Source organism: Vulpes lagopus, chromosome 10 (assembly GCF_018345385.1).
Source record: "Vulpes lagopus strain Blue_001 chromosome 10, ASM1834538v1, whole genome shotgun sequence".
NCBI lineage: Eukaryota > Metazoa > Chordata > Mammalia > Carnivora > Canidae > Vulpes > Vulpes lagopus.
This window is the reverse complement of record NC_054833.1, coordinates 69,527,254-69,550,127: the sequence shown is the minus strand read 5'-3', so window position 1 is coordinate 69,550,127 and position 22,874 is coordinate 69,527,254. Positions and strand designations below refer to the sequence as shown.

Sequence of the window (22,874 nt, the reverse complement as noted above, 5' to 3'; positions counted from 1 at the left end):
ATGTGGAGAAGTTGCAAGGAGGCAAATTGCCTTAATATTAGAAAGAACTTTTTAATAATGAGAACTTTCCAACATGCTATGGGCTCTGTAATTGAGGATGTGATTTTTATCTGAGGAAGTCTGTGTAACAACTCTCTTTCAGGCATCATCAACTCGAGAGTGTAAAACTTTTTTCCAGCAATCATGTGGTACTCATCATGTGCCAGGCACTATTCTAAATACTTTACATATATAATTCTCAGAATACTTATAGCATCTTTCTAAAATAAGTGTATTATTATCTTCAATTTATAGATGAGGAAAAATAAGTCCTAGAGAGTGGTTCAGTAACTTGTCCAGGGCCATTCTGTGACTCAAACCCAAGTACTTTAGGTCAAACACTCATACTCTTAACTCCTATACTGAGGTTACATTTATATTAATACCCCCAAGATATGACCATATGCTCCTATATGTCAAAATATAGGATTTAGGCTCTCTCATCCAGAGGCACCCAGATCATTTCCAGGAGTTCTCATAGAGTGTCTACCTATACCTACAACCTAGTGGATAAGGTACATGCACTTGTCATGCACTATGGTTTCCCTCTTGATGATGTCTCAGCTTCCAGTGCTATTCACACAGCCTTGCCAACTATACTAATTGTGAGACCACCAATTTCTATGCCAAGGGGGCTTCCTCACAATGTGCCTCAGTTCATAGGGCTCAAGGCCCGTGTACTGCTGGGTTCTCAGAGCTATGGAGAATGGTCTTACATCTGTGCCTCAGTTTGTCATCTGAGTCCCCAAGAAACAATACTTTTGACTGGAGTCCTCTGTCTCGCAAACAAAATGTCCCTCTCAGCTACTGGCACTCATTTCCTTGGGAATAGAGTTTCAGAGACAGCCCAACAGTTGGAGTTGGGCCCTACAACTCACATTCATCTCTGTCACCTTTGCTTCTTTCTCAACTCTCTCCTGTCACCTGGACAGCCACAATAAATAAAACTCTCTTTTCCCCCAGCCACAAAACACAGAGCCTCCATGCACCAGGTGAAGAAAGAGAACTCTGAAGAGATGTCACCTCACTTCTCTCTAGCCCTTGCTCAGCCAGAAAGGACCTGGGATACCTGAAAGCAGAAGCAGGAAGACTATTCTCATGGGTGCTGAGGAAAAGGGTGCCAGATGAAGTTGGAGGCTGGAAAGAATGGTAAGATCCCATAAATTCTAAAATGTTACACTCCTAAGTCCCAAATAGTTTGAAAGAAATGGAATTGCTTCAGCTTGTTTCCTCAAATAGCTCCCCTTTGGGTTTGTTTAGGGAAGAATGAGTTGTTTCTAGGTAAAATTTTTACCAGTTTCTGGATTCTACTTCATGTAGGGAAGGTACAGAGTGAAGGAATTGGCTATTTAGTGTAGCTCATCTTTAGGCAAGAAAGGAAGCTGGGACACGGAGGTGTGGGGTCGATTTACTTAGGGGGAGCAATTAATGGTTCTGTCTGATAAGGTATCTCCTTGAGGGAGAATTTCAGAGATGAGCTTCCTGTGCTTGTACCCAGTCTCTCTCATGTTCTTCAGGAGAGTAAACATGTCTCCATATTATCCAAGAGGTCTTCTCATTGTCCTTTATGGTCAATGTGAATGATGTGGGATACTTAGATTCTTTGAAGTTTCCATGAGAATATTTGGCTGACAAAGAGAAGTTAGTAACAAGAGTAAGGTACATCTTACTGTGGATATGAAGAAAGGGTGTGATAGCCAGCCTCAAAATGGCCTCCAGTATTCCTTGCCTCCTGGTGTTTATGTCTTGCATGGTGTCTCTCCCTGCATTGAATCCATGTTTGCCTGTACAACCAATAAAATATGGCAAAAGTGACAGTGTATGAATGTCTAGGCTGGGTCATGGCTTCCAGCTTGGTCTCCTGGATCATTTGCTCTGGGAGAAGCCTGCTGTCCTTCATGTTGTGAAGGACACTGAAATAGCCATGTGGAGCAGCCTATACGGGAAGGAACTGAGGCCTCCTGCCAAAGCCAGCACCCACTTGTCAGTCAAGTGAGTGAACTACCCTGCAAGATTCTCTAGCCCCAGTAGAGCCCTCAGATAACTGCAGACCCTGTTGACATCTTGACTATAACCTCATAAGAGATCCTGAGCCAGAACTGCCCAAACTCCTCCTTACCTATAGAAACTGTGACAGGTGTTGATGATTTAAGCCACTAAGTTTTGAGCTAATTTATAACAGTAATTGATAACCCATGCAAAGAGCAAGTCTGATTATATATGAAGGGCTCTCTAGCATAAGCCCTGTGGGTTGGGCGTCTTTATGCATCATGTCCTTGGAAGGCTAGGGGTGGTTTCCTGGTCCTGTGGTAGGGGTTGGCAAACTAGGGCCCATGGGTCAAATCTATCCCTTCACAGGCCAAATCTGCCCACATGACTTGTCTGCATATCGTTTATGGCTGGTTTCTTGCTACAGTGACAGAAGTGAATCGTTGTGATACACTGGATGGCTCACAAAGCTGAAAATATTTACTACTTAGCTCTTCTTTAAAAAGATTTTTTATATACTAATTTGAGAGAGAGAGAGAGAGAGAGAGAGAGAGAGAGAGATACTGCACGAGAGCACAAGCAGAGAGGAGGGTCAGAGGGACAGGGAGAAGCAGACTCCCCACTGAGCAGGGAGCCGAAGGACACTGGGATTGTGACCCAAGCCAAAGGCAGACACTTAACCATTTAACCAACTGAGCCACCCAGGTGCCCCTACTATTTAGCCCTTTATAGAAAAAAACTTGCCGACTCCTGTCCTATAGGAACAGTGTGATGGTGAAATGTCTTTCTCACACACATACAGTTACACATACCCTCTCCACACAAGAGCCAGAAGTGCATACGTGCTATTTCATCTGCCTGGTGAGCCCTCTGTAATTTCCTCATCTGGCTAACTTCTACTCATCCTTCAAAACTTGGTTCAGATGCACCTCCTTGAATTCAACCTTGTGAAATGCCTCTCCTTCTTTGAGATTGGCTTATATATCACCTTCTCTCAATCCCCGAAGCTAAACAAATTCTAACAACAGTGTTTCCATATCTCTTTTAGAACTCTAATCATCGCATGATGGGGATTTGTGTAGTGTCTTTCTCCCCCACTGGACTATAAGTTCTTCAAGGGCAAAAACTATTTTTATGAGAAACATACCTTTATTTACATATTCATCACAAATACTTATCAGATGCTTATTATTTGTCAGATAATTTCCCTACATTGGGATACATGGAGAAAAAAGACTGAGTCCTTGTCTTGAGGTTACTCTAGAAGAGAAGTGGAAAAGCAAACTGGCATTAAGATATGAGGTAGTGTGGGATCCCTGGGTGGCGCAGCGGTTTAGCGCCTGCCTTTGGCCCAGGGTGCGATCCTGGAGACCCGGGATCAAATCCCATGTCGGACTCCCAGTGCATGGAGCCTGCTTCTCCCTCTGCCTGTGTCTCTGCCTCTCTCTCTCTATGACTATCATGAATGAATAAATAAATAAATAAATCTTTTAAAAAAAGATATGAGGTAGTGGAGATATGTGCAAACTTCATTGTGAGCATATTTGCTGTAGTCATAAAAACATCTGCAAAAAGAAATGGGTTTTCAACACTTTCATAGCATTTACCATGTCAGACACTGTACTAAGCACTTACATACATTACAATTTAATCTTTATACAACATGGCACAAGTACTATAATTATTTCCATTCTACAGGACATAGAGACCAAGAGAGATCAGGTAACTTACCCAGGGTCATAGAGCTAAAAATGTCATGTGACTCTGTGTGTGTGTGACTATCATAAATAATAATAAAATAATAAAAAAATAATAAAAAAAAATTAAAAAAAAAATGTCATGTGAATTTTGGAGCAATTATTTAGTTGAATAATCAATTCTAAATCTCAGAAACAATGCAAATGTAAGAAATTGGGATAATGCTGTTCTTTTCCCCTTGAATACTAAGTGGATGGTTTCTACCAAGGTGGAAATTCCAGATCCAGATGACTCCAACTATGTTTGGCATTTTATTTCCAGGAATTAACTTCTAGGAGATTCTACGATTTTAATGATTGTGCAAGCCTGGTTTCCTCATTGAATTGCAACATTTGCCACTTTTTAAAGTCATCCCTAGTTATCAGTTTTACTTTCCTAGGGCTCTGTGGGGGAAGAACACATTCAACAGCCCCAACAGTGTTCTTTTCTTGCTAAAGTCAGTAAGACTATTAATTGCCTACAGTTGAATGTGAGATAGAGCCCTGGTGCCTTCTCTCTGCCATCACTTGTCTCCAGCTGTGGTCTTAGTTGTGGATTAATTGGTTCAAACCTTGAGTGTCATTCAATGGATTGGTTTAGAGATTTTGTGGCTAATGGTGCTGGTTCTAGCTTAAAGAAGATGATCGCCCCCTGTAGTATGGGTCATTTAATTGCATTCTATTTTCCTTTCTAGGAATGAAGACTCTGAAGCTTCAAAGCCCATCCCCTTTAAAAATAGATAATTAGGTATTCTGAGCCATTTGTCCACTCCATTCAGGCCAGTCATATGTACTTGGTTCAGCCTTCCTGCACAAAGAGGTGGAGGCTTTGTGGCAAAGACTGGAGATGGGGGGAGTGGGAGAAATTCCACTGAGGGCAGTGACAGGTGCTGAAAACGGGTATGTCCCTTACTCAATTGCTCAGCAATTCCCTTGAAAGAGAAAGGTACAAAGTGAAGTGGTGAGGAATGATGTCAAAGCAGAGGGGAGAGTGAAAGGCCAGTGTGTCCACTCATGGTTTGCAGCACACTCACTCTCTTTCAACAAGTCCTAATGGAACCAATTATGTACCAGACCTTGTTTACAATCCGGTCCTGGAGTTTATAATGACAAATAAGACAGATGTGGTTTCTGCCCTTCTGGAGCAGTAAGGAATATCAGAAAGACATTAACAGTAAAATATAGTAATGGCAAATTATGGTAAGTGATGGTAGGAAGGGTGGGCTGTTACAGTGAATAATCGAGAGTAGGGGATGGGACAGGACTATTTATTTTGAATGGAGTAATCAATGAAGGCCTCTTTGAGGATGTGAAGGATTGCACTTGAAGGATAATAAACATGAAGCATAAAGAAGAAAGGGGAGAATTCCAGGCAGAGGGAATGGATTGTGCAAAGGCTCTAAAGCCAAGGCCAGAGCAAGAAAATTGAAATAGCCAAGTTGCTCTTGGTGGGGGCCTTCGGTGCTTTCCTTTGTTCCATCCAAACAGGTTCCTGGTGATAGCTTGAGAACACACTTTTCCACGATCTACAAGAATCTACACGATCATCTGAGGTCTCAGTCTTCAGCTATGGCTCTGAGGCAGAGCAGCATTCATCAAGAAAAGGAGGCTGTTTATGGACATGGGGTCCTTTCTCCTCCATTTTAGAACAAGCAGACCTTGGTAAAGTTTAGTATTACAAATTATTTAGGTCCTCTGGGTTCAAATCTTGGCTCTGCCACTTGGAAACTGTAACAACAGCATGTTACTTAACTGCTCTGTGCCTCAGTGTCCTTATCTGTAAACTAAGTGTGAAAAATGTATGTACCTCATAGGATTGTTATGAGGATATAATTCGTTCATGTTAGCTAACTGCTTAGATCAGTACCTGGCACATAAACATTCAACAATCATGTCGTTATTATTATTACCATACTTAAACTGTTGTACCCTGATGACAGTTCAGATGGAAGTGAATGTGTGTTGTATATTCCTCAGAGGCTGGTCTCCCAAAAATCAACTTATAGCCTTCTTATATAATTCAGTTCAGAAATCATTTTTGTACCAGGCACTGTATTAGACAGTTGACTGCATCATTTCCTTTGAGACTTCCAACAATCTTAAGAAGCAGGTATTACTACCCTTATGTTATAGATGCAGGAACTCATGTTTAAAGAGGTTAACTGGAGGATCCCTGGGTGGCTCAGTGGTTTAATGCCTGCCTTCGGCCCAGGACGTAATCCTGGAGTTCCGGGATCAAGTCCCACATCGTGCTCCCTGCATGGAGTTTGCTTCTCCCTTTGCCTGTGTCTCTGCCTCTCTCTCTCTCTCTCTCTCTCACTCCCCCTTTCTCTCTGTGTCTCTCATGAATAAATAAATTAAATCATAAATAAATAAATAAGTTAACTGACTTACCTAATACCACAAGCTAGTAGGGTTCCTAGGTCCACCACTGAGATCTGACTCAGTAGGCCTGCGTAAGTCTTTGGAATCTACATTACAAGTACTTGCCCCAACTTTCCCAGTTCTGATGAGGGTGACCTCTTTACTGTACTTGGAAAAAGTATGGCCTCGATGATCTCTGGCTACAAAGTCCATGAAGATGGGAAAGTCCATGCATGCCAAGTACACAGTTTAATGAGGGAGGCAGTTTGGTGCTGTTGATGTTTATTATAATAGAATGAACTAAGTTCATGGCACTGGTTCCTTGCTATAGTTATTGTCCAACAGGCACATTGGGGCTGAAAAATGTCCCCATAGTGTTTTGCATCATGTAACTTCAGTTCACAATTTCTCATGTACAGTTCCAAAATAAGATCAAATAAAAATGCTCTGAAAACCAAAAGTCTTTAGGGTGGGGAAACTCATTTTGCAGTCTAACATGACTGCAAGTTTATTTGTGGATGTTATTCAAACCACTTGCTGTGAATATTTAGATACTGTGCTGCAAAATTATCAGTATGCTTGATTATGGGGTTGTATCAATGATCTATTGTCTCATAACATATTAACCCAAAACTTAATTGCTTAAAACAACAAACATTTATTTTCTCACAGTTTCTGTGGGTCAGGAATTCAGAAGAGGCTCTGCTGGGTAGTTTTGACTCATGGTCTTTCATGCAGTTGTGGTTAAGATGTTCTGGGGCTGCAGTCATCTGAAGGCTTTCCCAGGGCTGAGGGTTCCCTTGCAAGATGGCTCATTAATTCGGCTATTGGCAAGAGAAAGCACAATGCTTTTTACAACCCTGTCTTTGAAATATCTCACTGTCACTTCTGCTTTGTCCTGCTTCTTAAAAGAAAATCACCAAGATTAGCCCACACACAGGAAAAGGAGATTTATATGTCACTTCTTGAAGAAATGAGTATCAAAAAATGTGTGGACATATTTTAAAACCACCAAAGTGTTACCCATATCTTCCTGGAGGTGTTCTGTTATATATAAGATATGAAGCAGTATTATCCTACAAAAGATATAGTAAAGATTACTAAACAGTTATGGATTGCATCTGGTACCAGGAGTTTTGGATAAAGGATTATGTTTCTGTAGTATCATGATAAGCTTGAACTATGGTTTTTACCACTTTAAATAAAGAAACAATGTTTTGGAATATTTTCAAGCCTCAAGGAACCTGATGGATTATCCAGTAACTAGATTCTAACCTCATCTCCTTCACTCTACAGATGAATAACGTGAGATTCAGGGAGGAAAAAAAATAGCTAAGAACATACATACCGTGTTTCAGACACTGCTAAGTACCTTAGATATATAATTTTATTAAATTTTCCCAGGGCAGGGGGTGGGGGTGAATGGGTCACGGGCACTGAGGGGGCCACTTGACGGGATGAGCACTGGGTGTTATTCTGTATGTTGGTAAATTGAACACCAATAAAAAATAAATTTATTATAAAAAAATAAATTTTCCCAGCCTTACTGAAGAAGAAAATAAGTATCAGAAAGGTGAGTAGAATGACTCAGATCAGATAGCTAGTGTATTTTGGAGACAGGCTAAAAATCCATGTCTTCCAGCTGTCAACCAGAGCCTTGAACATGTAACACCCTCTCTTATGACTTGCTGGGTGTGAGAGCAGAGCTTAGAAACCATATCTCTGGAGGATAAAGTTGAAAGGTCTTCTGTCCACACACTCAGGGTTCTCGCTAGTCTGAGGATCTCACCAGCCTTCTGCTTCCCTAGCTAGTGTCCAACCTGAGATATTTCCCTTGGGAGCCAGACAAGAACCCCAGAAGTTGCAGAAGCAATGGCTTTGCTGCTTGTTGCCTCATCTTCAAGGTGGGATTCTGAACTTCAAGGTAGGTGGGTGCTGCTGAGGTATGACCAGGCCTCATTCCCACTTTGAAATGCCTTCTCAGGGTATACATCTCAACTATACATCATGTTCACACTCTCATCTCTGAGATCTTCCCAAACAAAACCTCCTCCCTAGGGGCTATGGCTGGAGAAAGCCTTTCCAAGGGCTGTCAGCTATAAACTCTACAAAGGATATGCCATCATCAGGCATCTAAGGTCAAAAGTTGTAATGATAATGGGTAGTAGTAAGAAAATCAGTTAGGACTCTTAGTAACAGATGTCAGAGAATCCAATCTGAAATGACATAACCTAAGGGGAAATTAATTGAAAAGTTGAGATATAGCATTGATTTCAGGGGTGGTGTGATGCAAAAAATCAAATGCTTCAGAAGGACTGGTCTCTTTTTCAACCCACCCCACCCCACCCCACTCTGCCTACTCTGTTGTTGACCCCAATTGTCAGACTGTCTTTTGGGTCCTTGAGCCAATCACTATCCTAGGAGGACGACAGAGTTCTCATTGGCCAGACCTGGGTCACACTCCTGGATGGGTGACACTCCTGGATGGGAGAATTGGGAGAGTACAGACCAGCAAGTAAAAAAGTGGAGGCTCCACTGGAGGTAGAACAAAGGGATGTTGCGGATAAATTTGAAAACATTTGAGCTCTTATGATGTGCCAGACTCTATGCTAAGCATCTCACATGCACAAATCTCATTTAATCTTTTAAAAAGATATTTGAGAAAGAGAGAAAGTGTGAGCAGAGGGAAGGAGCAGAGGGAGGGGGACAAGCAGACTCTCCAATGAGCAGAGGGTTCCATGCGGGGCTCCATCCCAGGACTCTGGGATCATGGCCTGAGCTGAAGGCAGATGCTTAATTGACTATGTCACCCAGGTGTCCTTCATTTAATCTTTATAAACAACTCTGTAAGATATGTATTAATAGTACCTCCATATAATAGTTGAAGAAACTGAGTAAGAAACATGCTTAAGGTCACATAGCCAGTAAGTGATGAGGCCGAGTTTGAACTAGTTCTGATTCAAAAGCCATTCTCGTTCCATTTCCATGAAGCTCCTGTGGTATCAGCTTCCTCTAAGTCATTTAGGCAGGGAACAGCATCTCCTCTTTATCATATGGATCAAATAGTCATCAAATCTAGTTGATCCTACCTCCACCAGCTTTAAGCTATCTGTTCCCATCTTCTATTCCTAGTGCTACTGCCCTAAGGACTTGTTCAGTTCTCTGATAATGGATAATGAGAGTAGCTTATCCTTTTCTTGGAGAACACACATGTGAGGTCTGAGGGCCATTTTAACTTACAAATGCATATTTAAAAGTTAGAATCACATAAAATCTATGTCCTATGGTATTCTTTGAAAAATGGAAAAATTTGGTAACTCTGAACCTGCAATCTTCATGGCAATAATGACTGAAATTGAGCAGCACTCTCTGGTGACAATTAGAAGGCATCTGTAGTTCAATTGGCCAAGCTTCTGTTGCTTTTTACCTCCAGACTTCCTCATTCAGGTAAGCTCCTTACCTGCTCTGTGTAAACATCTGAGTTTGCAATCTTAGTCCCTAGTCTCTCCCCATTTTTACCCTTCTTCCTTTGAGCACTAGGTTTATCTTCTTAAACCATGATCTGATTATCCCACTGTCATATTTGAAGACATTTAATAGTTCCACACTGCCTACAGGCCCACTACAAACTGGATCCCAAGTTACTTTTTTAGGCCTATGACCTGTTGAACAAGTCTCCAAACACACTCACACACAAACACACACACACACAATTTCTGCCACACCCTTCTGGAAGGCCCCACATTCCCTCTCCCACTTGCTCAGGCCTTGTTCTTTGGGTCCTAAGTCCATTCTTAGTTTTCTCTGTTCCTCTTCACATCTTCTCTTTGAGTTCTCGCACAACTTTTAATGACCAGATCAATTCCTACCTCCTCCCAAAAAGCTTTCATCAACATTAATGTGCTCCTACTCCATACACCACTAGTACGTTATTTTTGAGCACCTATTGTGAATGACATTTATTACAATAGTAAGTACTCTTTATAATCAATCAGCTAAGTTCAGATTTATGGAACACTACTATGTTCCAGGCATTTTTCTAAGTGTCTTATGCTCACAACAGCTTTTTGATGTACATGCTGATCTTACTACCATCGTGCACTGAGGAATCTGACACACAGAAAATTCCAGTCATTTGCCCAGTTTCAGACAGATGCGAAGCAGTAGAGTCCAGCAGTAGAGCTGGAATCCAGGTAGTCAGGACCCAGACCCTGGGCACATTATCACCATCTGCGATATGTATTCATTTTTTTTAAATTTTATTTATTTATGATAGTCATACAGAGAGAAAGAGAGAGAGGCAGAGACACAGGCAGAGGGAGAAGCAGGCTCCATGCGCCGGGAGCCTGATGTGGGATTCGATCCCGGGTCTCCAGGATCGCGCCCTGGGCCAAAGGCAGGCGCCAAACTGCTGCGCCACCCAGGGATCCCTGCGATATGTATTCAGCACATATTTTAAAGAAACTGCCATGTGCTAGGCATTGTAGGAGATGTTGCAAATATATAGATGAATAGCAGCACACTTGCTGCCCTCAAAGAACTCACAAGCTAGTAGAAGGAGACTGAGGTGGCCCAATAGGAGGAATGAGTATCACAGGTGCCCCATAGAAGTGTAGAAGGAGAAGAGGGACAACATAGAGTTGTCCATGAGAATTTGGAAATCATGCACAAAAGGGGAGTCATGGCCATCTGAAAAGGTCAGGGAAGACTTTGTAGAGGAACTTTGAGTTGAGTCTTAAGAGGTGAGTTACACAAAAAAAGCCACATATTGTATTATTCCATTTTTATGAAATATTCAGAATTGGCAAAACCACAGAGACAAAAAGCAGATTTCCAGGGCTTGGAGGAATGGGAGACTGATTACTTAATGGGCACAGGATTTCTTTTGATGATGATAAGAATATTCTGGAATTAGACTGTGGTGATGGTTGTAGAAAATTGTGAATATAATGGGAGTGATTGAGTCATACAGTTTTATTTTATTTTATTTTATTTTAAAGATGTTTCAGAGAGCGAGAGAGAATGCACAAGCAGAGGGAGGAGCAGAGGAAGAAGGAGAAGCACAATCCTCAATGAATCAAGAGCCCTACACAGGCTCAATCCCAGGACCCAAGATCATGACCCAAACTAAAGGAACACATTTAACTGATGCAACCAACCAGGCACTCTGAGTCATAGTTTAAAATGATTAAAAAAGTTAAATTTATGTTACGTAATTTTATCTCCAAAAAGAAGAGTTGATATCTATGAGGTACACTGAGTAGACCATGGGGTGGGAGTCAGTAAAGCCTGCATTAGTAGATGCAGAGAAAACATTTGACAAAATACAGCATCCATTCCTGATCAAAACTCTTCAGAGTGTAGGGATAGGGAACACATCTTAATATCTTAAAAGCCATCTACAAAAAGCCCACAGCAAATATCATTCTCAATGGGGAAACACTGGGAGCCTTTCCCCTAAGATCAAGAATATGACAGGATGTCCACTTTCACTACTGCTATTCAATATAGCACTAGAAGTCCTATCCTCAGCAATCAGGCAACAAAAGAAATAAAAGGCATTCAAATTGTCCAAGAAAAACTCAAACTTTCCCTCTTCGCAGATGACATGATACTGTATATAGAAAACCCAAAAGACTACACCTCAAGATTGCTAGAACTCATACAGCAATTTGGCAGTGTGGCAGGATACAAAATCAATGCACAGAAATCAGTGGCCATTCTATACACTGACAATGAGATTGAAGACAGAGAAATTAAGCAATCAATCCTTTTCCAATTGCACCCAAAACCTTAAGATACCTACGAATAAACCTAACCAAAAAGGTAAAGGATCTATACCCTAAAAACTACAGAACACTTCTGAAAGAAATTGAGGAAAACGTAACTTGATGGAAAACTTTCCATTGCTCATGGATCTGAAAAATAACTAACGTGAAAATGTCTATGCTACCCAGGGCAATTTACACATTCAGTGCAATCCCTATCAAAATACTATGGACTTTCTTCATAGAGTTGGAACAAATGATCTTAAGATTTGTATGGAATCAAAAAAGATCCCAAATAGCCAGGAGAGTATTAAAAAAGAAAACAAATCTCAGGGACACCACAATGCCAGATTTCAAGCTGTATTACAAAGCTGTGATCATCAAAACAGTGTGGTACTGGCACAAAAACAGACGCATAGATCAATGGATGGGAATAGAGAACCCAGAAATGGCCCCTCAACTCTATGGTCAACTTTCATCAACAAAGCAGGAAAGAATATCCACTGGAGAAAGGACAGTCTATTTAATAAATTGTGCTGGGAAAATTGGACAGCCGTGCACAGAAGAATGAAACTGCATCATTCTCTTACACCATATACAAAGATAAACTCAAAATGGTTGAAAGATCTAAATGTGATACAAGAATCCAAAGAATCTTAGAGGAAGAGACTTCTTTTAGACCTAAAGTCACTTCCAGCCTGAAAATGAAGGGGTGGAGAACCATTTACCATTCAAATGGTTCTAAATAGAAAGCTGGGGTTGCAATCCTCATATCAGATCAATTAAAGTTTATACCTAAATTGTATTAAGAGATGAAGAGGGACACTCTATCATACTTAAAGTGTCTATCCTACCAGAAGATCTAACAATTATGAATATTTGTGCCCCTCATGTGGGAGCCACCAAGTATATCGAGCAATTAGTAACCAAAGTAAAGTCATACTTAGATAATAATACAGTAATATTAGGAGACTTCAACACAGCACTCTCAGCCAATAACAGTACTTCTAAGCAGAACATCACCAAAGAAACAAGGGCCTTGAATGATACATCAGACTAAATATATTTCACAGATATATACAGAACATTCCATTTGAATGCAACTGAATCCACATTCTTCTCAAGTGCATATGGAACTTTCTCCAGAATAGATCACATCCTTGGTCACAACTCAGGTCTCAACTCCTACCAAAAGATTGGGATTGTCCCTTGTATATTTTCAGAGAGCAATGCTTTGAAATTACAACTTAATCACAAGAAGAAATTTGGAAGAAACTCAAACACATGAAGGTTAAAGAGCATCCTACTAAAATGATGAATGGATCAACTAGGAGATTATAGAAGAATTTAAAGGATTCATGGAAACTAATGAAAATGAAGATACAATCATTCAAAATCTTTGGGATACAGCAAAAACAGTCCTAAGAGGGAAATGCATCACAATACAAGCATGCCTCAAAAAATTGGGAAAAACCCAAATACTCGCACCTAAAGGAACAGAGAAAGATAGCAAATAAAATATACACCAGGTAGAAGAAGAGAGACAATAAAGACTAAAGCAGAAGTCAATGAAATAGAGACCAGAAGAACTGTAGAACAGATCAACAAAACCAGGAGTTGGTTCTCTGAAAGAATTAAGAAGATACATAAACCATTAGCCAACCTTAGTAAAAAGAAAAAAAGAATCAAATTAATAAAATCACAAATGAAAAAGGAGATCACAACCAATACCAAGGAAATACAAACAATTTTTAAAACGTATTATGAGCAGCTATATGCCAACAAATTAGGCAATCTAGAAGAAATGGATGCATTTCTGGAAAACTACAAACTACCAAAACTGGAACAGGAATAGAAAACCTGAACAGGCCAATAACCAGGGAGGAAATTGAAGCAGTCATCAAAAACCTCCCAAGACACAAAAGTCCAGGGTCAGACGGCTTCCCAGGGGAAATCTATCAAATGTTTAAAGAAGGAATAATACCTATCCTACTAAAGCTGTTCCACAGGATAGAAAGGGATGGAATACTCCCAAACTCGTTTATAAGGCCAGCATCGCCTTAATTCCAAAACCAGTCAAAGACCCCACCAAAAAGGAGAATTATAGACCAATATCCCTGACTCGGATCCAAAAATTCTCAACAAGATACTGGCCAATATGATCCAATGGTACATTAAGAAGATTATTCACCATGACCAAGTGAGATTTATCCCCGGGATGCAAGGGTGGTTCAATACGGGTAAAACAATCAATGTGATAGATCACATGAAGAAGAGAAAAAACATGAACCATGTGATCCTCTCAATAGACACAGAGAAAGCATTTAACAAAATACAGCATCCATCCCTGATCAAAACTTTTCAGAGTGCAGGGATAGAAAGAACATTCCTAAGCATCTTAAAAGCCATCTATGGAAAGCCCACAGCAAATATCATTCTCAATGGGGAAACACTGGGAGCCTTTCCCCTAAGATCAGGAACATGACAGGGATGTCCACTCTCACCACTGCTATTCAACATAGTACTGGAAGTCCTAGCCTCAGCAATCAGGCAACAAAACGAAATAAAATGCATTCAAATTGGCAAAGAAGAAGTCAAACTCTCCCTCTTTGCAGATGACACGATACTGTATATAGAACACCCAAAAGACTCCACCCCAAACTTGCTAGAACTCATACAGCAATTCGGCAATGTGGCAGGATACAATGTCAATGCCCAGAAGTCAGTGGCATTTCTATACACTAACAATGAGACTGAAGAAGAGAAGTGAAGGAGTCAATCCCATTTAAAATTGCACTGAAAAGCATAAGATACCCAGAAATAAACCTAACCAAAGAGGTAAAGGCTCTATACCCTAAAAACTACAGAACACTTCTGAAAGAAATTGAGGAAGTCACAAAGACATGGAAAAACAGTCCATGCTCATGGGTTAGAAGAATGAATATTGTGAAAATGTCTATGCTCCCCAGGGCAATTGACACAGTTAATGCAATCCCTACCAAAATACCATGGCCTTTCTTCAGAGAGTTGGAACAAATAATCTTAAGATTTGTGTGGAATCAGAAAAGACCCCAAATAGCCAGGGGAATATTGAAAAAGAAAACCAGAGCCGGGGGCATCACAATGACGGATTTCAAGTTGTATTACAAAGCTGTGATCATCAAGATAGTGTGATATTGGCATAAATTAGACACATAGATCAATGGAACAGAATAAAGAACCCAGAAATGGGCCCTCAACTCTATGGTCAACTACTATTGAGTTTAGTAAGTTCTTTATAGATCTTGGATACTAGCCCTATCTCTGACATGTCATTTGCAAATGTCTTCTCCCATTCTGCAGGTTGTCTTTTAGTTTTATTGACTGCTCCTTTTGCTGTGCAAAAGCTTTTTATCTTGATGAAGCCCCAATAGTTCATTTTTGCTTTTGTTTCCCTTGCCTCCATAGATGTATCTTGCAAGAAGTTGCTGTGGCCAAGTTCAAAAAGAATGTTGTCTATGTTCTCCTTGAGGATTTTCATGGATTCTTCTTTCACATTTAGATTTTTCATCCATTTTGAGTTTATCTTTCTCTCTGGTGTAAGAAAATGGTGCAGTTTCATTCTTCTGCACATGGCTGTCCAATTTTCCCAGCACCATTTATTAAATAGACTGTCCTTTATCCAGTGAATTGTCTTTCCGGCTCTGCCGAATATTAGTTGACCATAGAGTTGAGGGCCCATTTCTGGGTTCTCTATTCTGTTCCATGGATTTCTGTATCTGTTTTAGTGCCAGTACCACACTGTCTTGATGATCACAGCTTTGTAGTACAACTTGAAATCCGGCATTGTGATGCCCCCGGCTCTGGTTTTCTTTTTCAATATTCCCCTGGCTATTCAGGGTCTTTTTTGATTCCACACAAATCTTAAGATTATTTGTTCTAACTCTCTGAAGAAAAGCCATGGTATTTTGATAAGGATTGCATTAACTGTGTAAATTGCCCTGGGTAACATAGACATTTTCACAATATTCATTCTTCTAATCCATGAGCATGGGCTATTTTTCTTCCTCTATTTCTTTCAAAAGTGTTCTGTAGTTTTTAGGGTATAGATCCTTTACCTCTTTGGTTAGGTTTATTCCTAAACCCATCTGGTTTTTACATAGCAGATTCAGAGCTAAGTTTGTCAATATGGACACTGTTTTGGTGACAAGCATGAATTCACCAGTATGTGGCCAGCTCAAACAAAAAGCTTACTATATATAGGAGTTATGCCTTCTAGCCTATAGTTTTCCTTCTTATGACAAAACAACACAAAAGACAGAGACAAAAAAATTACCATCTTTGGGAGAAAGAAGATCAATAGAAATCAAGGGTATTTATAGTAAATCTTAACCAGAGTTGCTGTATACAAGGAACTAATATCTTCATACAAATATCTTCTCCTTCTAATTAAAATTTAGAAGAAGAAAATGAATTTCACCACTCTTGCTTCCATCAGACTCTTCAGACAGAGATCCAACAGACTGACATGGTAAAAATTCTTACCTTCTGCCAGTTTCTGCCAGAGGTCCCAGGATCTTTGAGCTGTAGCGGTCCCATAATAAGCAATATTTATCCAGTGGAGACCCCCATTTTGATCACCAAAATCTTAGGGGCATAAAACTTTTCTTCCCTTCTAGGTTTTTGTGACTAGTCTAATAATTAAATTGACATGACATATTAATAGAAAATAGTTAGTTTGATATGCACAGAAGGCCCATTAAAAGAGAGAGAGAAAGACTCAAAGGAGTAGCCAAAGAAGGCAGCTTTTTGACCTTTTAGACAAGAAAATAATAAACTTATGAAAAAATGACAAGGCAAAAAGTTTGGCCTCGATGTAATAAATTTGTGGTGAAGTAACAAGCTTTGTTTATACAGCCTTCTGGGCCCTAGATTCCTTCTTTCTGGTAATAAGGATGACTTTTACCTTCGTGACACAGGGAGACAGAGCAGTGCCTGGACTTGGGTCCCTTCAGCCTTACAAACCCAGCATTCCTTGATAACTAAAATTCTGTGCCTCTTGAATAGCATTTCCTGCAGGAATGTGGAAGCAGGATGCTTACCCAAAGGAGTTACTCAACTATGTAGACTGGTGAAGACCAACCAAACCAGTGTGTGCCAAGGTGAGCCCCAGTGTTGGCTTTCATTGACCTTTTCCCTGTTGTAATACTAAAAATCACACTGTGTAGGGAGATTTAACATGCTACTGAGACATGTGATTCATGAAAAATAATATTCTGTGCCTGCATACCCAACTTCTTGTATCTTTCTGCCCTTACATACTTGGAGGTCACTCCTTTCCCACCTTAGCCTCTTTAAAAACTCTCCCTGACCTTTGTTCAGGCACCCAACCTAAAGGACCTTTTCCTTTCTGCTGTTTCCCTTGTGCTCAAGCATAAGCCTTGCCTGGAACACCCATTTGGCCCCTAAGAAATTTCTACTGCTTGGAGAGCCCAAAGACCTAAGTTAGTAACACAGGGAAGGTACCTTTTACATGGGAGATTTATTTCCTGCTTTCAAGGGGACAAAGGAGAGCCAACATGTATTTATTTCACTGTTTTTAAAGTAACTTTAATTTAAAATAATCAGTTTGCCAAAAAAGGTATATTTTGGGGAAGCATAGTCTGATCCCTCTCAGGATAGAGGTTGCTGCTTACCGTTCTGGTTTTTGTGGCTCACAGAGGGCTAGACTCTGTGAAGCCATCTGGAAACTAAGCTAAGCAGGTCACAGACTCAGATATTATGACTACTCAAGGCAAAGTACTTAGATATTTAGAAATCCCAAATATGCATGGAGGTCTGAAGTGTCCCTTTTTCATACAGACAATGGTATCTATGTTATTATAGTAGATGAACACACTGCCATGAAAAGTCCAGGCTCTGCCTTTGGAAGATACAATTGCATTCCTGCCCCTCTCCCTCATTTCTAACAGAATTGGAAAGATACCTTCTTGTATATTGATAATATCTAAATAATAGTTCAGTAGCTAAGAGTGCCTTGGCGCACATGGTGACTTGCTCTAATACTGACTGACAAAATTCCTGCCTAAGAATGCTCTAGAAGCATCATGCAGGAGAATTTGGAAAAGTAGGATTAAAGAAAAGGCAACTAACATTTACTGAAAGCCCTAATGTGTTAGGCACCTGACTTATCACTTTAACATAGGTAGTTCATTGTCTCATAACAATGATTTCTGAACAGAGTTAACACACAAAAGACAGATGGTCAGAAAGGCAGAGTCAGTGTGAAAATGTAGGCTGCCTAGCCTACATGTATTGGCTGGGACAGTCTGATTGATATTATAACACCACAAACAACATTATAAACAGCTATGGCATCATTCATTGATTACTTTCTTACACATTCATGTGCTTCCCTGAAAAACAATATAAGCAAAAAGAGTTAGGGGTCCCCCTCCAAAAAGATGAAACATAACTTTTGCGACACAAGAGAAGTCACTTCAGGCCCCCAGCTATTTCTTGTGATTTCTTCCCTAGTTGTCCAAGCACACTTCTTGCAGAACTTCCTAGGAGGCATCAGCATTACAAATAAATGCAAAAGCCTCAATAGTTAGATTTTTAAGGGAAAAAGGGGAATGCAAAAACTAACAATCTCTAGCCTCACCATATCAGAGATAAAAAATCAGTACTTAAAAACTCCCACTGCAGTTTCAAAAGTAAACAAGGCCCTTCATTCCTTACTCGGAATAATGAGCCCAAGATCCCATCCAGTTTATACCAGTGCTCAGAGCATGCCCCTAGTCCCTTGCTTGTTGAACAGTTACCTCTGCTTCATTATAATGTTATAGTCTCTGTCCTAGAAGGAATACATGCTTCATTAACATAACATAGAATGCATCTATAGGCATGTTTTCCAAATATGTTTGTTCAACCTTAGGCTTGACTTTACAAGTGATGATAAATCTCTTTCTGAATATTCATCCTAACTCTAAATAAAAGAAACGGGATCCCAGGGTGGCTCAGTGGTTTAGTGCCTGCCCAGGGTGTGAACCTGGAGTCCCAGGATCGAGTCCCAGGATCGAGTCCCACATTGGGCTCCCTGCATGGAGCCTGCTTCTCCCTCTGCCTGTATCTCTGCCTCTCCCTCTCTCTCTTTCTCTGTGTGTCTCTCATGAATAAATGAATAAAATCTTTAAAAATAAATAAATAAGTAAATAAATCTCACTAACCCCTGCACAGGCAGTCATGGCTTTGGAAGTTATTTCCCTACTAACTCTTTATTCGTTGCAAATAAATTTTCCTTGTGTGACAACTCTACCTGGTGCAATCTCTACCTGTAACTCACCAAGGACGGAAGTCATGTTGTTCAGTTATAACAAATAAGGGTCTCTCATAGTTTTTGCCCACCTTCCTAGTCTCATTGATTTCAGAAAGGCATTTTCTACCCTCAGGCACTGACAGGAGTGAACTCAGCTTTCAAGGATGTCTGCTCACAGGGCTAGATGGGCAATTGACCACAGTGACATGTTGGCCAGGGCAAGGAAAACTAAAAGCAGAAAAAAATCCAGATAAATCAGTCATAACTGATAGTGACTGAAAAAACATGAACTGCTTCTAAGGAAGGGACATTTCAAAGTGGGATCTGTCAGATACTTTTCAAACATAAAGGGGGTTCCAGAGGAGAGTTCGCTATTCAACTTGCTGATTACTCGCTGGAATCTGAAATGTTACTGGGGCAAGTTTGTCTGTAGGTGAATTAGATGTCCAGAGTAGTCATAGTCACTTAATAGAATGTACTTATGAGTAGAGAGAGTAACATTTGATAACCAAAAAGGTGGTCTCAGGTCCCCTGGCATATTTTTTTAAAGGATTTTATTTATTTATTCATGAGAGAGACACACACAGAGAGAGAGAGGCAGAGACATAGGCAGAGAGAGAAGCAGGCTCCATGCAGGGAGCATGTGGGATTTTATTTATTTATTCATGAGAGAGACACACAGAGAGAGAGAGAGGCAGAGACATAGGCAGAGAGAGAAGCAGGCTCCATGCAGGGAGCATGTGGGACTCGCAGGACTCGATCCTGGGACTCCAGGATCATGCCCTGGGCCAAAGGCAGGCACTAAACCATTGAGCCACCCAGGCATCCCTCCCCGGCATATTCTAAAAACCTAGGAAGAAAGAAATATGCCAATGACTCTGGATGCTACTATAAAAACCACACAGTGCAGGACAAGTAAGATTTTGCCTCCAAAAAGCAGTGACTTTCTGCTGAAAATCAACTCTGCACCAAGGTCTGTGCAAGAAGGAACATGAAGGAGAGTGGCCACCTGAGCCGTCCCATTTTGACAGCTCTGGGACACTAGCCAGCTGTGTGACTGAGGAAGACACTAGGAAAAATTACATTGCATTATGAAGACATCTGGTAATGCAGAAGGCAGGAGGGTAGATCTTTGTGGCTGCAGCATTCTCCTTACTAAGGAGTGAATAGTCACATCATCTCAGCTCTGTACCTCCATGGTCCAGTCTCCCTTTGTGCAGCACCTCATTATAGTAAGGACAAGTTTCCCCTGGCTGGACAGTGGCCCATTCAGTCAAGTGAGCAAACTGAAGATGAAGGATAATTTTTTCTTTAAAGGTATTTTACAAAGTAGAGTGAAGGGCATCAATCCCAGCCTTTCTAGGGGAATGGGGACCGTCAGCCTTCTTGGACAGCTTTCCTTCTAGAAGCAACATATTTTTCTAAGCTGCCTTTCTTCTGAAGTTCTTTTGGGAGGGAATTACAGTACTGCTGGCTCCTTGATGCTGAACTGAGCTTTATTTCCCTGTTCATCTTAAATTCTTTATAGATTGAAGGCAGAGATTTGATCCTTTTCCCATAAGTTAACTCTCACAAAGAAAGAGTAGATAGGACAGCCCAAAGCCAGCTCATGATTAAATCAATAGGTTAAACAGCATCTCTATTCAAATCCTATCAGGTTTTATGTCATGGGTATATGTTGATACAAAGATAAACTCAAAATGGATGAGAGTTCTAAATGTGAGATAAGAATCCATCAAAATCCTAGAGGAGAACACAGGCAACACCCTTTTTCTTTTTTAAGATTTTATTTATTTATTTATTTATGAGTGACAGAGGGGGGGTGCGGAGACACACAGGCAGAGGGAGAAGTAGGTTCCATGCAGGGAGCCTGACGTGGGACCCAACCCCGGGACTCCAGGATCACGCCCTGGACCAAAGGCAGATGCTAAACCACTGAGCCACCCAGGGATTCCCTATAAAGAACTTATTAAACTCAACAGCAAAGAAACAAACAACCCAATCATGAAATGGGCAAAGACATGAACAGAAATTTCACTAAAGAAGACATAGGCATGGCCAACAAGCACATGAGAAAATGCTCTGCATCACTTGCCGTCAGGGAAATACAAATCAAAACCACAATGAGATACCACCTCACACCAGTGAGAGTGCTGAAAATTAACAAGACAGGAAACAACAAATGTTGGAAAAGGTGTGGAGAAAGGGGAACCCTCCTGCACTGTTGGTGGGAATGTGAACTGGTGCAGCCACTCTGGAAAACTGTGTGGAGCTTCCTCAAAGAGTTAAAAATAGATCTGCCCTACGACCCAGCCATTGCACTGCTGGGGATTTACTCCAAAGATATTGATGCAGTGAAACAGCAGGACACCTGCACCCCGATGTTTATAGCGGCAATGTCCACAATAGCCAAACTATGGAAGGAGCCTTGGTGTCCATCGAAAGATGAATGGATGAAGGAGATGTGGTTTATGTATACACTGGAATATTACTCAGCCTTTAGAAACGACGAATACCATTTGCTTCAACGTGGATGGAACTGGAGGGTATTATGCTGAGTGAAATAAGTCAATAGGAGGAGGACAAACATTATGTGGTCTCATTCATTTGGGGAATATAAAAAATAGTGAAAGGGATTAAAGGGGAAAGGAGAGAAAATGAGTGGGAAATATCAGTGAGGGCGACAGAATACGAGAGACACCTAACTCTGAGAAATGAACAAGGGGTAGTGGAAGGGGAGGTGGGTGGGGGTTTGGGGTGACTGGGTGACGGGCACTTGACGGGATGAGCACTGGGTGTTACAGTATATGTTGGCAAATCGAACTCCAATAAAAAAAATACAAAACAACAACAACAACAACAAAAAGAGAAACAAATAGCACCTCTATGAGGGCAGAAGATTTTGCCCCATAGCAGGTGTTCAATAAATAGTTGTTGAATTGAAAAAAATTCTTATGAAAATGCAAAAAGATAAGAATAACTTTTTAAAAAATATAAACATAGCTGAAAGGCTAATATAATCAAATATCAAGACCTATTACAAAGCTACTAATTCAGGTAGTGTGGTATTAATGCAAAAAAAAAAAAAAAAAAAAGAAATAGCTAAGAAGAATAGAGTCCAGAGATGGATCCAAACATATAGGATTTCTGGATCTGCATCTAAAGTGACACTGCAATGTCATATCCCATGAAGCATGTCCTTTTTAATAAGTGACCCTTGGCCATGCGGACATGCAAATGGAAGAAAATGTGCTTGTGTGGAAGTATAAAGTAAAACAATTTTTTAAAAGGGGCTTGCATGCAGACTGTGTAAACCAGCAACTCCTTTCCCAAATATATGATCAAGGGAAATGCAAACACACACTTTCCCACTGATTCTCAACATACTGCTGGGTTTGTCTGTAGTCATCTTTCTCTTTGGAGCAATCCTGACAACCTTCGAGATCCCCAACCATATGGCTACCCCTTAAAACCCTTCCAAATTCCTTTATCTGTAACTTTGCCTTTATGTAGGATTCTTATTTTACTGAGCTTCTCCAAAGGCCTTTAGCTTACTCTGCCTTGTGTGGCAGTTACTTGAGATATATGGATAAAGTACAGTTTTCTCATGGTGAATTTGATGGTGTCAACATTAAAAATGAAATAGCCACTTATTTTACAAGCAAAATGAGGTTATTCTAG

At 40.5% G+C, this 22,874-nt stretch overlaps 1 long non-coding RNA gene across 1 annotated transcript; it reads left to right on the top strand.

Moving 5' to 3' along the window:
* Positions 1-1,026: 1,026 nt before the first annotated feature.
* Positions 1,027-11,333, top strand: LOC121500718. The gene is made up of 2 exons (XR_005990444.1): positions 1,027-1,188; positions 11,129-11,333. It is a non-coding gene; the product is annotated as an uncharacterized LOC121500718 (long non-coding RNA).
* Positions 11,334-22,874: the final 11,541 nt, after the last annotated feature.